This window comes from Symphalangus syndactylus, chromosome 5 (assembly GCF_028878055.3).
Source record: "Symphalangus syndactylus isolate Jambi chromosome 5, NHGRI_mSymSyn1-v2.1_pri, whole genome shotgun sequence".
Taxonomy (NCBI): Eukaryota; Metazoa; Chordata; class Mammalia; order Primates; family Hylobatidae; genus Symphalangus; species Symphalangus syndactylus.
This window is the reverse complement of record NC_072427.2, coordinates 75,320,405-75,335,925: the sequence shown is the minus strand read 5'-3', so window position 1 is coordinate 75,335,925 and position 15,521 is coordinate 75,320,405. Positions and strand designations below refer to the sequence as shown.

Sequence of the window (15,521 nt, the reverse complement as noted above, 5' to 3'; positions counted from 1 at the left end):
AGGCAAGAAATTCAAGATCAGCCTGGACAACATAGTGAGACCCCATCTCTACAAAAAATTTAAAAAATTAGCTGGGCATGGTGGTGTGAGCATGTAATACCAGCTACTTGGGAGGCTGATGCAGGAGGATTGCTTGAGCCCAGAAATTTGAGGTTATAGTGAACTATGATCACACCACTGCCCTCCAGCCTGGGTGACAGAGTGAGACTCTGTGCCTTCAAAAAAAAAAAAAAAAACTACATGTGACTAGTTGTTGCCATATTGGACCGTGCAGTTTTAAATTTAGTTTTATATTTTGCTTTTTTAATATAAACATTGTACCTTATATATTACATAACATATATTTTCAAAATTCATCATTCTTCAATTATACCTCTTTAAAGTTCAATAATAAATTACTAAAACTTACTTTTTCTCTTATCATAAATAGTTCTATTTACATCTATTCTGTACATAAAACTGATTTATCCTTAGAGAAAATTCCTAGAAATACTTGGATCAAAGGGTATAAACTATAAAGTTCTTATGTCATCAAACTGTTTTCCAGAAAACGCTGCTTCCATTTAAATTCTTACCTCAAATTAACAGAGTATGTTTTGTATCATGGATTTTTTTTTAAACATTATGACTCTAAAATAATACTTGAAAACCTGATATGGAAAAAAATAGTATCCTATTAATTTGCATTTTAGTAGTTAACTAGAATAACAATTGTTTTTATTTTCCTTTCCTTTTTAGTTTTTAGATTATTTGATAATGTCCCTTGTCCATTTTTCTATTGAGATTTGACTGTTCACAATTTTTCTACTGGGGTCTTCAGTGCTATGAATTCTATACAAGATACACATGAAGAGTAAGAACTCACTGCCTATTAAGATTGTTGCAAATATTTTCCTCATTTGTCAGTTAATTTTCTTTATAATCCTTTTTTGTTTATAATTGTAAAGCAGTTTAAAACTACTGAATTTTTTCTTCCTCTGCTTTGATTCTTTGTCTTTCACCATACTTATCAGACTTTCAAAGAAAGTATAGAAATAATCATCTTAATGTGATTTTTTAAAATTATGATTTCTAATCTTTTACCTTACCAAGAATCCCCTGGGATGCCAGAATTGACTTTTACTCCTTTATATGTTAATGATTATATAACAGAAATCATTATCATGTTGATATAACCAATTACTAAAATATGTAAATTCACTTTCAGTATCTTTTTCCCAAAGAATCATTCTATACTTCTGCACAAGGTGAGAATAAAAAAGGTTACTTTATAAAATGACCGTAAAAATAGTGAGTAAAAATATTCTTTTGGTCGTTATGATGCTGTAACATTCTCTGCTGGTTTCAATAATATTCCTTTTTTTAGTCTTCCTGTTTGTCATTAGACTTCCAAACAGTGAGTTTAAATATCATAGCAACAGTGAACCAGGTTTTGTACTATTTGATTTTTTAATCTATCTTATTTGGTGTGTGAAATTATTAATCTTCATTTTTTAACTTACATATCTTTTTTCCAGCCTACAATTATATATTGACAGGAAATCCACTAAAAGTGATCACAAAATCTACTTTTCAAAAAGGATATTTCTTTTTTTATATCAAAATTACCCTGTGGGCTTAAGTAAGACAGATACTAAAATTTTAAATGAATACAATTAAATTTTTAAAATAACTGGTTACTAATTATATTACAACATAAGCTCACCTGGAATCAGATCATTTGACAGCCGTAAACTGCTCTGGAGGACTCATCAACTATTGGAGAAAAAACATCTGAAAATAAAATTGACATTTGCTATAAATATAAAGAGATTATTTTGCTTTAAAAAATGTGGCTATTTTCTTCTGCAATTAAATGTAAGAATATTCAGATATACTGATGTCACTGTAATACTGTATCTTTGGAATCAAGATCTATTTTACCTTCTTTTAACTACAGTGCTAATTTTATATACTGAGTAAGACAGGGTGATATAATGCTTATTTAGTAACTTTCGAGATAGCTTCTCTTTATGTTTTAAAATACAGTCATAAATAAGCACTTATTTAAAAAGCTAAATGCTTTCATTTATTCAAGGGATGGCGTCGCTAACCAAACGATGCTGCTTTTTATCTTCTAATTACTTTGTATCTCATTAGTGCTTCCTCTAATGGGCTAAAGAAAATGAGGAAACTTCAAATTGTTAAACGCACCCAGGTTAGTTTTGGTAATAGGTCTGAATAAAAAAGAAATTCAAACATTTTTGACTCAAATAGGTTTTCTTTTTTCTTTCTACTTACTATTTTAATTATTCATGTTGTTTTTATTTCCAAAGATACTCTTCTGGAACTATACGGAATGTTTTCAAATGCTTATATTAGAAAGAGAGACTTGCCAATGGCTGGTAAATATTAAGGAATTAAAAAAAAAATGGAAGAGTCAAATGCAATGCTTCCATTCCTTTGGAAAATGTTTGAGACTAGAGTTTGGCCTAAGTGAATGAATGTCCTAAAATCTATACTTGTGGCAGCCTCTTCCCTTCCAGACACAAACCTTCTTTATGTGGAGCTCCCAGGGTAAAAAGACCATTGTCGAGTGCATGTATATAGGTTCCCTCATCCATTTCAATGACTATGGTTCCCGAAATTTCACAAAATTTTGTTACTGTCCACCAGATTCCTAAAAAATAAAATTGATATTTCAACTTTATATTTTAGTTTTGACATAGAGTTCTTTGTTATTTATAACTTAGTTTTAAAACCTTTTTATTTTGCAGTTGTAAGAAGTAATACAAAGATCTCACATATTCTTTACTCACTTTGTCTCAATGATGACATCTTGCATAAGTATCATACACTGTTAGAATCAGGAAACTGACATTGATATAATCCATGAAGCTTATTCAGATTTCACCAGTTTTACATGTACTTGTTTGCATGTATGTGCACAGATTCATGCGACTACCAGCACAGTCAGGATTAGGTTTTTAAAACACAAAACAGCAACATACAGCCAGGCTTGGGGGTGCATGCCTGTAATCCCAGCTACTCGAGGAGGTGGGAAAGAGGATCACTTGAGCCCAGGAGTTCAAGGTTATACTGAGCTATGGTCACGCCAGTGCACACTAGCCTGAGTGACAGAGCAAGGTCCTGTCTCAAAAAAAGACCAAAACAAAACAAAAGGCAACATGTGAAGGTACAAAGTGATATATGGAGAACGGTCTCTCTCATGATACACCCCAGCCATCTATTCATGCGTGCTTTCCAGAGGCAATGCCTATCATAATATTTCTGAAAAATGCCTCCACAGGAAGACTTTCTAGCACAGTAATCTTTTTTTTTTTTTGAGATGGAGTCTCGCTCTGTCGCCCATGCTGGAGTGCAGTCACGTGATCTTGGCTCACTGCAACCTCTCCCTCCCGGGTTCAAATGATTCTCTGCCTCTTCCCGAGTAGCTGGGGTTACAGGCGCCTGCCACCATGCCCAAATAATTTTTTGTATATTTTTAGTAGAGACGGGGTTTCACCACATTGGCCAGGCTGGTCTTGAATTCCTGACCTCGTGATCCACCTGCCTCTGCCTCCCAAAGGGCTGGGATTACAGGTGTGAGCCACCGCGCCTGGCCAGTAATCTTAACTATGATTTTAGATTGAAAGCAAAACGAGCAGAATCTATGTCTATGTTTACTAATTTCCATTTTGCCAATAGAAATGCTAGACTCAAGCAACAATTATTTTAGCAGTTGTAATAAAAGTTTATATCTTAATGTTAAAAAATATCCTCAAACCTCCTCCTAAATTGTACTTTAACTAGAGTAGAAATGAGTCAATCATTAACTGGATATGACATATTAAGGAATTCCTGTTAATTTTACAAGGTCTGATAATGACATAGTATAATGTATAAAGAACAAAACAGTTGAAAGACATACCACTTTAAGAAATGCACATTTATGTACTTATGGGTAAAATGACAATATCTGTGATTTTACTTAAAATTTTCAAGGAAAAAATGTGTGTGTGGGTATGTATGTAAATGCAATGAGATTGGCAAAATATTGATAATGCTGGGGCCGGGGCACATGGGGGATTCATTATATTCTATGTATGGAAGAGTTTGGATATTTCCATAATAAAAAGGTTTTAAAGATTCAGTTAATTCCATTGCACAAAATTTTCCATTCAACTAAACATTTCATGCTTTTCATAGTCTATTTTAAAATACATAGAATTTTAGCTAAAATGAAGTTGGACCCTTATCTAACACCAAATACAAAAAGTAACTTAAAATAGACCAAAGACCTAAATATAAGAGCTAAAGTTAGAAAACTTTTAGAAGAAAATGGGAACAGCTTCACGACAATGAATTTGGCAATGATTTCTTGTATAGAATATCAAAGGCACAGGCAACAAAAGAAAACATAGACAAACTGGACTTTATCAGAATTAAAAACTTTTGTGCATCAAGAACCACTCTCAACAGAGTAAAAGGCAACCCAGAGAATGGAGAAAATATTTGTAAACTACATACAGTATAAGGAATTAATATCCAGACTATATAGAGAACTCCAAAAAGACAAATACCACAATTCAAAACTGGGCAAAGGATATACACGGATGTTGCTCCAAAGATGATATACGAATGGCCAATAAGCACTTGAAAAGATGCTCAACATCACTAGTCACTAGGGAAATATAAATCAAAACCATAATGCAATACCACTTCACACCCATTAGAATAGCTATTATCAAAACAAACAAACTAAAAACAGAAACAAAGAAAACCAGAAAACCAAATGTTGGGCAGGATGTGGAGAAACTGAAACCCTGTGCAATGCTGGTGGGAAGGTAAAATGGTGCATGTATTTAAATGCCACTGAAGTGTACACGTAAAAATAGAAAAACTGGCAAATTCTATATTTTGTATATTTTACCTCCACACACACAAAAAACCAATGGAGAAAAAGAAAATTAATCAAAGTTAAAATTTCAGCTAAAGATGATTAGAAAGCAGTAAAACTAATGACAATTTAGATAATTGAGTTATAGCTACAATTGTTTTCAGTAAAAGAAATAATGCTTCATCCAGAATCATTATGAACAGTGTTATGGTTAGCATGTCTTTCTTATACATGTAATAATTAATGATTTTAAATTAGTTTTATTTTGTATGTTCTATGCCACGTTCACCAAGTACACTTAATATTAAAATAAAATCATTGAAATATAATATCTCATTAATGCTTTGCAAATGAAGAAGAAATTTCTGGCAGACAAGCTCCTCAAAATTTTCACACTCTGTCCAAGTAGGGAAATGATACAATAACATTACTTATGATATTGCCAACTGAAAAAATTACTTTGAGCAGATGCCAATATTTTTTCTCAATGAGATTTCAAAGAATAAAGCTAAACACAGTATCATCAAGAATTAAATGTGAGCATTCTGCCTATTTTCTGCAAGTGGCCTATATTCAACCTTTGGAGGTAGGCTTATATGTTTAACGACTAAAGTAACATAATAGTTAACGGTGCCACTCTGGGGTTTTAGCTGTGAAAAAGCAGTGGATCCTAAGAACAGTGGACACTGAAGTTCCCTGTCTTTATATCAGGTTACAGCTCAAGCTGTATATATGCTGCAGACGCCCAAGCTGAATTTAAGAGAATCCACTGTAAAATATTACTTGCTATTTAGACATATGATTAAAGTTATTTCCTTTTAAACCTTAGGCACATGGTCAAATATTCCTGCTGTGTTGTCTCACAATGCATAACAAAGTTTTTCACATAGTTTAGAATGTTTATATATGTCTGGCATGCCTGTAATCCCAGCACTTTGAGAGGTGGAAGCAGGAGAATCACTTAAGCCCAGGAGTTCAAAATCAGCCTAGGCAACAAAAGGAGATCCCCACCTCTACAAAAAAATTAATAAATTAGCTGGGTATGGTGGTACGAGCCTGTGGTCCCAGCTACTCAGGAGTCTGAGGTGAGAGGATTGCTTGAGTCTACGAGGTCGAGGGTGCACTGAGCCATGATCACGTCACTACACTCCAGCCTGAGCAACAAAGCAAGAGCCTGTCTCAAAACAAAAAAAAAAAAATGGCCCGATGCACCAGTGTCATGGCTGATAAGATACTACCAGGGCACCCTCATTCTAGCATCAAGGCTGTGTGACAGCTCACCTCACCTTCTGACTAACCCAGTGCTTCTGTGCTAAGGGCCCCCTTAAATCTCTACCTTCATTATGTGCTTGGCACAAAGGAATGATATATCTTAGATTTGGAAATGGAATTTTCTTCCCCAGTCTTACTGTAGTCTAAGTACCCTTCACAAACCTTCTATTAACCCATAGCTTACTTAGCTTTAGTTCCTGGGTAAATAAAATATGTGTTTTGCAAACTACAATGTTGTAAGTTCAATTGCTTCTGAATCTAGCAGAGCTCAGTGAAACTCTTTGCTTACAGACATGCTCATTTTTATTAATGTCACACATGGTATTCTCCATGTGAAAGACAGAATTTCTTTCATCCTATTTACCAATCCCTTCAGATCCTTATGAGGAACCAACAAAACAGCTTTAAAAAATTAAAAGGTTTTTTCTTTCCCTTCACAAATAGGCACATGCTTACTTATAAGGCAAGTTTAGAAAATCCACAATGCAAAAGAAGGTAGAAGGACAAAGAGAAAAAGACGCAGAAGGACTTCCCCTTCCAGCCAAGATGGATTTGCCTTTCCACCATGACCAGCCAGAAAACTGAAACTGGATAGAATATTTGAGAAAACTGTTTTCGGGGATTGGAACACAGGCAGAACAGGACTGTGATATTTGACAACAGGAAAACACAGGAGGCAAATCTCACACACACTTCTGTTTTCTGTCCAATGGCAGTTTCTTGACCACACAGAGAGAGGTAGAGACTCCAAAAATGAGGCAATGTCACTGTCACTAAGCTGAGAGTCTTGCAGTGCTAACATGTTGGGAGTTTAGAGAATAAGGTACTGGAGAAGAGGGAACTACATACAGGTGAGGCCTCAAAAGAGTATGCAGACGTTCTCTGCAGGTCTGGGGCCAAGGGCTGGGGGGAGTACATACAGTAGGCAGGCTCCACAAGGCCTCTGCAGAGTGGCTGGCACTTCTGAGGGCTGACTGGAGATGCCAGAGATCACACAAATTTGGGACACAGCAGAGTGGAGAGAACTCACCAAGTAGACCTAGAACATGTGGCTGAGGCCCATGAGGATGAACGTTTCCTAGAGTAAGAGTCACTGTCTAAGTCTATGGGCAAAACTCTAATAAGTAAGCACAAACTAACAAAGGCCCAGGCTTGACAGGAGCAAAAGGCTGGTCAAACAATTTAATTAGGCATCAAGACATTAAACAGAAATAAAGGTTAAAATGTTATGAAAATGAAAGACTGAATTTATAAGGAAGACTTAACAATCCTAAATGTGTACACATGACAGCTTCAGAATACTTTAAGCAAAAACTGCTCAAGTGGACAGATCTAGAATTACAGCTGGAGATTTTAACATAACTCTCAATACATTTTAGGATGAGTAAAAAATCAGTAAGGACACAGAAGATGTGCATAGTCACAAGCTCCACCAGTTGATCTAACTGACATCTAAAGAAAACTGAACCGCTGGGTGCCGCGGCTCGTGCCCATAATCCCAGCACTTTGGGAGGCTGAGGTGGGTGGATCGCCTGAGGTCAGGAGTTTGAGACCAGCTTGGCCAATGTGGTGAAACTCCGTCTCTATTAAAAATATAAAAAAAATTAGCCAGGCGTGGTGGCAGGTGCCTGTAATTCCAGCTCCTCTGGAGGCTGAGGCAGGACAATCACTCGAACCTGGGAGGCGGAGGCTGCAGTGAGCCGAGATCACGCCACTGCACTCCGGCCTGCTGGGCAACAGAGCGAGACTTCATTTCCAAAAAAAAAAAAAACAAAAAAACCCTTAACCAACATCTGCAGAATACACATTCTTTGCAAGTGTACATGGAAATTCACTAAGAAAGTATGTTCTCCAACTATATTATAAATGAATTAGAAATCATCAACAATAACGTACCTATAATATCTCTATGTAGTAGAAATTAAAAAAAATACACTTTTAAATAACCCAAGTTTCCATGAAAAGAAAAATCACAAGGAAAACTAGATGATATTTTGAATGGAATGAAAATGAAAACAAAATGTGTTGACTATAACTACAATTAAAGTGGAATAAAGAGATCTAACTCCCTTCTTAAGAAGCAATAAAACAAGAGCAAAGTAAACTGAAAAGTTAAAGGGAGGAAAAAAAAAAGATTGAAAATAAATTAAACAGAAAATGAAAACAAGAGAAACTAAGTAATACTGAAACAGGCATGTTCAACCTCAGGGCTGCATGTGGCCCAGGCCAGCTTTGAATGCAGCCCAACACAAATTCATAAGCTTTCTTGAAACATTATGAGATTTTTTTGCTTTTTTTTTTTTTTTTTTGGCTCATCAGCTTATCGTTAGTGTATTCCATGTGTGGCCCAAGACAATTCTTCTCCTTCCATTGTGGCCCAGGGAAGCTAAAAGATTGAATACCCCTGTACTAAAAGATCATTAATGATCTAAAATAAATGATCTTATAAAGATAAGCCTCCAGCTAGACTGACTGATCCAGGAAAAAATAGAAAAAACACAAATTACCAATATGAAGAGATTGCAATACAGATTAGATTCTACAGACATTAAAAGGATATTAAAGGAATATTCTGAACAATTTTATGCCAATAAATCCAACAACTTGGATGAAATGAAATTTTCCTAAAAGACACAAATTACCAAAACTGACAACAGAAAAATCTGAAAATATCTCTTAAAAAATCTTAATTTTCCCACAAAAAACTAAAACCAAACCAAACAAAACCCTCTAGGTTCAGATGACTTCACTGGTAAATCCTATCAAACACGTAAGGAAGAAATCATACCCATCTTACAAAGCGATTTCCAAAAACAGGGAAGGAGACAGCACTTCCCATCTAATTTTATGACACCCAAAAACACCTTGACACCAAAATCAAATAAAGCCATTACAAGAAAAGGATACAAAAGTCCAATATCTCCCATCAACACCAATATAGAAATCTTAAAAAAAAAAAAATCTAGAAATCAAATCTAGCAATACCCCAAAGGATAACACACTACAACCAAGTGGGGTTTATCTCAGGGATGTAAAGTTAGTTTAAAAGTTGAAAATGAAACCAATGTAATTCATTGGCAGAATGAAGAAAGTTGTATGATCATCTCAACAGATACAGAAAGAGGCATTTGACAGCATTAAACATCGTTATGATAAAAACTCCCAAGAAACAAAGTTTAAAAGGAACCTCATTTTGATAAAGGTTTTCTCTGCAGATCCTACAGACATCATACCAAATGGTGGACTACTGAAAGCTTTCTGCCTAAGCTTGGGAAGAATGCAATTATGCCCATTCTCATGATTTCTGTTCAACACTATGTAAGTCCTGGACAGTATAATAAAGCAATAAAAAGCAAGACAAGACACAAGGATTAGAAAGAAAGAAGTAAAACGATAGTCACAGGAAACAAAATTGCAAATTTCTTAGTTTTCTATATAAGCAAACCACTAGAAGTAATAAGTGAAACAGACTTATCAGACTACAAAGTCACTACACAAAAATCAATTGCATATCTACATGTTGACAGCAAACAACTGGAAAATCAAATTCAAAAGTTCAATAGACAGTAGTGTAAAATTATAAAATACTTAAGAATAAATGTTTAAACAGGCATGCAAGACTGCTACATTGAAAATTATGAAATATTGAGGCCCAATATTAAGATGTTGATTCTCCCCCAAATGATCCGGACTCTATACAATTCTCTGAGAAAATCCAACAGGCTTCACTGTAGATATTAATAAGTTAATAGTTAATAAGTACAAAGTTGGAGGATTCACACTACCTGATCTCAAGACTTCATAAAATTATAGCAATCTAGAGAAATATACCAACAGAAAAACAGACAATCAATAGAACAGAGTCCAGAAATAGACCAATACATAGAAAGTTAATTGATTTTTTATGAAGATACCAAACTGGATTAATGCAAAAGGAAACCACCAGTGGTGCTGGCACAAATGGCTATCAAGCTGTTAAAAAAAAAAAAAAAGTAAATCTTGAAACCGAACTTACACCATGCCAAAAATTAATTTGAGATTAATCACAGATTTAATGTAAAAACTAAAACTATGATGCCTCTAAAAGACAATGTAGAATATTTTCCTCACTTTGGGGTAAGTAAAGATCTCTTAGATCAAAGAGATAAGGCAGTAACCACAAAACAAAAAAAAATAAACTAAGCTTTATAAAAATTAAAAGCTTCTGACCATCCTGGCTAACATGGTGAAATCCCGTCGCTACGAAAAACACAAAAAATTAGCTGGGCGTGGTGGCGGGTGCCTGTAGTCCCAGCTACTTGGGAGGCTGAGGCAGGAGAATGGCGTGAACCCAGGAGGTGGAGCTTGCAGTGAACCAAGATCGCACCACTGCCCTCCAGCCTGGGCAACAGAGCGAGACTCCATCTAAAAAAAAAAAAAAGAAAAAAGCTGTCCATCCAAAAACCACCATTAAGAAACAGAAAAGGTAAAACTCAGACTGGGAGAAAAGACTGATAACACCATCAACTCTTGGCCAAGATGTAACTAGAGCACTAATTAATTCTTGGTGGGAGGGTAAAATGGCACAACCACTATAGAAAATTTTTGGCAGTTTCTTATATAGTTAAACATTCACGTATCCTTTGACACAGCAATTCCACATCTACATATCTACCCTAGAAATTTACCCTAATTTTAGAATTGTTGATTTGCCATTTCAAAAGCAATGATTCTTCCAGAACATTAGTTTTATACCATTCCATATTTTATATATTTTTTAAGCTACCATAATTTATGAAGATTCAAAATGCAACTTGCCAAGTTTTGAAAGACAAAAAAAAAGTATAGAAACAACTAAACGGAAAATAGGCTAATTAAGTGTGTTTGGGTCAGTTTATTTCTAGTATCATTTACAGGCTACCCTGATATTGTATTCAAAATTTTCATTCATTTCAGAGTTCACAAAATAATTTTTCCTGTGAAGATACTTCGTTTAAGAGACAACTGACTTCTACAACTAAAATGTATACATGTTGAAAGAAAATAACTTGTAAAATATATTTGGTTGAATAACATTTACATTAAGCCTTTAAAATCATGTATCAGAATCTCCCGCTATTAAGCAGTCTAATGGTGCCTACTAAGTCAGAGAGTTGTAATTCTTCTCTCCTGTGCTCTGTTCTGAAAATGAAGTAAAGGCATCAGTAGCATCAACTGTGCTAAAGAATAAATGGAATTTACAACTGTAGGTAATATTTAAGCACTTTAAGACAAATATGAATACATCATAAATTTCGAACTAGGAAAATATTTTCAATGAGATCTCAATAAATGTTAACATTTTTCAGAATAGAGCACTGAAAACTGACTCACCAACAATATCAAGCTGGGTTTCTTCATCTTCTTCTCTTTTTCTCTTATCTTTGCTCTTTTTCTTCTTACTACAGGACATAATTTATATAGATGAGTTTAGGTATATTGATTTGTATGATATATAAATATCATAAGATTGAAACTTGGAAGTCTTTTAAGCTGTTTCATTTATAAATTATTGATTTAGGAAGACTTACATTGCTATGCCCTCTTAAATACAGTACTGAGAAGTTGCTTCAGGCTTTGTACATATTATGTTAAAGTTCAAAGCAGATTGTAGAGCCACACTGCCAGATTTTAAATCCTGATTCTGTCACTTCTTAGCTCTGTGATTTTTGAAAAACGTACTGAATCTCTCTGTGAGTCAGTTTCCCCACTTAAAAAATTAGGATAATAACTTAACTCTTAAGGCTATTGTGAGGATTAAGAGGTAATATGTATCTTCACACATTGCTGGTGGAAGTGTAAAATGGTGCAGCATCTACAGGAAACAGTTTGGGGTTCCTCAAAAAGCCAAAGAATTACCATATGACCCAGCAATTTGACTCCTAAGTATGTACACCCAAGGGAAATGAAAACATACACCCACAAAAATACTTACATAAGAATATTCACACTAGCATTAGTCACAATAGTCAAAAACGGGAAGCAACCTAAATGTTCATCAACTGATGAATGGATGAAAAAAAGTGACATCCATACAATGAAATACTATGCAGCCATGAAAAGGAACATGTGCTACAACAATGATGGACCTCAAGAATGTTATAAGTGAAAGAAGCCAGATACAAAAGGCCACATGTTGCATGATTTCTTAGGAAATATTCAGAATAGGCAATTTCGCATGGATAGCAGACTAGTGGTTGCCAAGGACTAGGAGAGGGGGAGGATGGGATGTGACTGCTCTAATGGGTAGGAAGAGATTTCCTTCTGAGGTTATGAAAATGCTAAGCAACTAGACAGTGGTAAACCTCTTGAATATATACTACAAACCACTGACAGTATAAAAGGGTGAATTTTATAATTATGAATTACATCTCAATAAAAAAATAAAAAAACAAGAGCGATTTGAAAAAAGTTAATGTGCAAAGTGCCTACAACAATTTCTGGGCACACTGAAAGTGCTATATAAGCATTAATTATGATTATTACGATAATCTTAAGACACTCTTGTCTGCATTTTTATCATAAAGTTTTCAGAAGATAACTCGCCACTCCTCACAGGAAATTCACAGAGTAAAAATCTCACATTCATTCAGGATATACCTGCCATTTATTCTGGCATCTTCATGAGGCCAGACTCCTCGAGAGGGTTCTCAAGTGCAGTGGCTTCAACTCACTCCTTGATACTTTCTTTCCATCTCGCCTAAAAATATCAAAACCTCTGTTTATCACGGAGACCAGGAGGAAATGCTCAATATTTGTATGTACAGTCAACCTCGGGCAAATCTGCCAGTTAAAAAAGAAGTGGGGATATGAGTGCACAGGTTTTCTCCTAAAGAGCTAATAAATTACCACTACGACCTCCTCCTCATATTTGGCTTAATTTACTGCATATATGTTCTCTCATTTAATCCTCATTGTTCTAAAGGTATAACAAATGGTCTGAAAGCATAAATGTGTAAACGGAGGTTCAAAGATATTTGATCTCTTAATGAGTAAATGGAAGTTCAGACATATTAACCAATTTGCCACAAATTACAAAGTCAGTAAATGACAGAGTGCAGGTTCGAGTCCATATCCCTAACAAAGCCCATATACGCCTCAACCACTGTGTGATTCATCCTGGTTTCACGCTACATATTAGCTTAGAAAAAATTAATCAATAATTTTTTCAGGAAGAGACAATGGAGAAAAGAATAATCCCTATTAAAGGAAGTTACTATTATGAACTACGAGATCAGACTAACACAGATCCACCAGGCAGAGGCCTGGAGAGATGCCTCAGGGGACCCAAACTCTTGGGACCCGCCCGTCTATCCTGTTTCCAGGATCGTCCGCGCGGGAGGCTGCCCCTCTCCGCACAGGCACCAGGAACCGCGGTCCGGCCTCCGTCCAGCCCGGACAGGGGCCAGGGCGAAGCCTGGGAGGTCACAAAGCCGGCTCTCCGCGCCACAGCTTCCACCGGACTCGCGGGGGTGCAGTGCGTCCGAAAAGAACGGAGGAGGCTCCACGCTGGAGCTGCAGGACCCACCTCTTCGCCTTGGTTCCCTTGAGCACGAGCTTGGTAGACTTCATATAAGAGTACTCGGCCATGGCTCCGGGAGACTTCTGCGCGGAGAGGCTGAAGCTGGCTCAGGACGAGTATGTGACCCGGAGCCGCACCAGGGCGGGGAGGAACAGAAGTGGAGGCGAAGTAAACACTCCCTGACATGCTATGTCTGTCCAGAACCCGCCTTCGTCTTCACCCAAACGCTGAATGGCTGAGATTTCCACTTCCGGGTTTCTGCCGGCGGGGTGTGGGGGGAGCTACGGCGGCCGCAGAGGGCCGAAAGGTGTCCGCACGCAGCTGCTCCCTGGCGCCCTCTGGAGGAGCCCCTGAGGATTCGTGCCTCCCAGAGGTGGGGAAAGCCCGCCCCAGGCGCCGGTGCTGAAAGTGGCGGGGCTGCCTGGCGCGCTGTGGAAGGGCCTCCCGCTAGAGCTCCGGGCTGGCGACGGTCCCCGCAGGGGCGGGAAGCGGCTCGAGCTGCCCTCGCCGGCCTGCGGCGGCGTGGCTGGAAGCGCGGGCCACTCGTGCGCAGGTCACTCGGGGCTGTGCCTCGCGCGACTGTGTGTGCAGGAAACAAGCAAGAAATACCCTAAAATAGAATGAAGCGCCATGTCGAGGGCGCGGACGTCGCGAGTGCTGTGGGAATGTGGGCTGAGGTGGAGAGTTATGGTGGCGCGTGTTACAGGCTCGGGTCAGGAAGAAGCCTAATCGTAGAGGCGGCATCTGAGGAGGGTCTTGAACGCTGGGCAGGCTTTTGCCCGACAGAAATGAAGGAATCTAGTCCTGTCTGATGGAGGAAACAGGGCGGAGGCGTGGAAAGAGCCCTGCAGCGCTGGTGTGAGGAGCAGCGAGCAGGCCAGGCATGTAAAGCAGAGTGATGGGAACCAGGATAGAGAAGGCAAGTCGGGGTCCTGTGCTCGCTGAAGAATTTGAATGAAATCAGTAAACGGGTGAGAGGGATCAATCGCAAGAGCATGGGATGAAACGAGGAGTAGTCTACGGTGATTCCTCTGCAGCGGTGGGTATTATTAATGGCATATGTGACACCAAAACGGTGGGCATTATTGATCGCATATGTGACACCAAAACCACCCCACTCAAGCTGTGGCTCTTTCCCTAAAGTAGAAAACGGAGACCAGTTGGGTTCCAAGCATCCACGAAGATCTTATTGAATTCGTGATCCCTGGTGGCACCATGGAGTCAGGATTGTCCCATCTCAAACCTGACTCAGACACAAAACCATCTCAATGTGCAGAGATGAGCGTCCTTACCCGCTATCATAACGTATTTTCCGGTGTTTTCACGGTGCTGCGCTTCCCAATCCCCATTCCACGGAAATCCACATGCCATGATGCCCAGAGGCATTAACACAGGAGACACACAGGGGCTCCTCACGTTGACTTTCCATGGTTTTGATGAAAATCTCAGTTTCTGCATCTCATACAATGTGGTTAGTAATAGTATCATTTAGGTTTGAAGAATTAAATGGAACGAATTATATAGGGTGCTTATTATAACCTACATGGAAAATGCCTAGGATATGTTAGCTATGCTCATCACCAACATGGTTATATCACCAACATCGTTATATGACGGTAATAATCAGCTAGTCAGGAAGGCCGACGCCAAGAAAATGGATACATGCTCTGAGGGAATGAATGTGGAGAGATCAGAAGGTCAAGAACAGAGCCGTACAATATGTCTACAGTAAAGAGATAGAGAAAAGAAAGGCTATAAAGAAGGAATGAAACGGAGTTATAGTAAAATTGTAAAATCAAAGCTAAGGAGAATTTCCAGAAAGGGTAGTAT

The 15,521-nt window shown here is 37.7% G+C and overlaps 1 pseudogene; it reads right to left on the bottom strand.

Moving 5' to 3' along the window:
• LOC129481651 (protein FRG1-like) overlaps positions 1–14,265 on the bottom strand; it is a 39,248-nt pseudogene extending 24,983 nt beyond the window's left edge.
• Between the last annotated feature and the right edge of the window lie 1,256 nt (positions 14,266–15,521).